This window comes from Nematolebias whitei, chromosome 19 (genome assembly GCF_014905685.2).
Source record: "Nematolebias whitei isolate Nwh7 chromosome 19, NemWhi1, whole genome shotgun sequence".
NCBI lineage: Eukaryota > Metazoa > Chordata > Actinopteri > Cyprinodontiformes > Rivulidae > Nematolebias > Nematolebias whitei.
Genome location: NC_056516.1, coordinates 39,825,929 through 39,828,494, shown reverse-complemented (window position 1 = coordinate 39,828,494; position 2,566 = coordinate 39,825,929).

Here is a 2,566-nt window from a genome sequence, read left to right as displayed (position 1 = left end):
GAACCTTTAACTAATCCAAATAACTTTAACTAACCTTTAAACTTGAACTAATCCCAACTAACTTTACCTAAACTTTAAATAATCCAACTACCTTTAACTAACCTTGAACTAATCCCAACTCCCTTTAACTAACCTTGAACTATTCAACTCATTTCAGTTTAGTCCTGTAGCTCAACAGAAGTCGTGTCAGGAGCAGAAACACTAACATACGTTATAAAGGACGATAGTTTTTTATCTAAGGAAGCAGCAGGTTCCGTTTTGTTGATGGGAGACTGCAACGAAGCCAAGATCAATCAATCAATCAATCAATCAATCAATTCAACTTTATTGTCCATAACATTCAATGAAATGGAGATTTGTCTTTGACATGTGGCTCATAAAACAAAATCAAAGATTCATCTTGTCTGCTGGATTCCTTGGATAGAGAACTTTACTTTTATGCTTTTATGTGAATGTTCCTGTAAAGTCCCTGAGACAACTTGTGATTTGGTGCTTTAGAAATAAACTGAACTGAATTGTCTTGTCTTTGTTCAAAAGCAGAAAATTTAGGGTCATCCAGGTTTTGAAAAAATGTTTTCATTCATTTATCAAGAGATTATACAATATTATTCACAATATAAAACATTGTACAAATGCAAGAACAGAGAAAAAAGTAAAAGAAAGAAAGAAAAGAAATGAAGAAAAGAAAAAAGGTGTGTCGGGGCGTCTAAAAAACAAATAATACTTTACAGACTTTATAACTTTGTCACATGGTGGGTAAATTACACAATTCTACACACTAAGGAGGTAAAGATCTGAGATACTCCGCAAAGGGTGTCCACTTGCGAGTCAATTTTTCTGAACTACCCTTCGCTGTTAGTGAAATCTTCTGCACCCTCAAAAATGTCCAGGTCGTCCAGGTTTTTATGTCTTTAAGACATGCTGGTAGTCTAAGTAGCTGACTGGATTCATTGGGTTTCATGGACAAATATAATTGTGTATCATCAGCATAACAATGAAAATGATCCCATACTGTTTAATAACTTTACCTAATGGAAGCATATATAAAGTAGAGTATTGATCCAAGCACTGAGCCCTGAGGAACTCCATGACTAAATCTGGTGTATGATGAAGATTCATTATTTATATTTACAAACTGGAATCTATCAGATAGATATGATTTAAATCAATTCAGAGCTGTTCCTGTAATGCCAATATCATATTCATATATTGATTTTAGTTGATTTTATCGTTGATTTTAGTTGATTTTATCATTGATTTCATCGTTGATTTTAGTTGATTTTATCGTTGATTTTAGTTGATTTTATCATTGATTTTAGTTGATTTTATCGTTGATTTTAGTTGATTTTAGTTGATTTTATCGTTTATTTTATCATTGATTTTAGTTGATTTTATCAATGATTTTAGTTGATTTTATCGCTGATTTTATCGTTGATTTTATTGTTGATTTTATCGTTGATTTTAGTTGATTTTATTTATTTTAGTTGATTTTATAGTTGATTTTATAGTTGATTTTATCGTTGATTTTATCGTTGATTTTAGTTGATTTTATCGTTGATTTTATCGTTGATTTTATCGTTGATTTTAGTTGATTTTATCATTGATTTTAGTTGATTTTATCGTTGATTTTAGTTGATTTTATAGTTGATTTTATTGTTGATTTTAGTTGATTTTATCATTGATTTTATTGTTGATTTTATCGTTGATTTTATCGTTGATTTTAGTTGATTTTATTGTTGATTTTAGTTGATTTTATCGTTGATTTTATCGTTGATTTTAGTTGCGCTCTGTAGCACTTTGAGATTTTTGTTAATGAAAAGTGCGTTACAAATTAAATTAATTATTATTATTATTCAAGTCTCTGTAGTAAAATATTGCGATCAAATGCAGCACTGAGGTCTAACTGGACCAGTGGAGACACAAGTCCATTGTCTGAGGCCATGAGAATATCATTAGTTACTTTCACCAGTGCAGATTCAGTGCTGTGGTGAGCTCTGAACTCTGACTGAAACTCTTATCAAATGTATCAAATGTGATTCCATCTGTCTGTCATACATTCATCCATCCATCTATTCATCATCCACATGCTGGTGAAGATTCTCAGTCATTCAGGACATGATGAATTCAAAAAGCGTTCAATACAAAAACAACTGGACTTTATTTGTAACAGAAGACGTTTCGCTCCTCATCCGAGGAGCTTTCTCAACTCAAAGAGCAGAGAGTGAGGGTTCAGGTTCAGAGGCTGAGTGAGATAAGACACACACACATGTAGATTTGACAAGTCACACCTCAACTCCTTAACAGGAGGACTTTCTTAAAGTCTTTGTTCCTCTAATTCACAGCCGAGGCCCCTCTGTTCCCATCAGGTGTGAAAACTGACTGGGAATCACTCTTAAAGTTACATTATAGGTTTTAGAACGTTTTGAATTCATCATCCATCCATCATTCATCCGTCATTCATCCACCATCCATACATCATTCATCCATCATCCATACATCCATCATCCATACATCCATCATCCATACATCATTCATCCATCATCCATACATCCATCATCCATACATC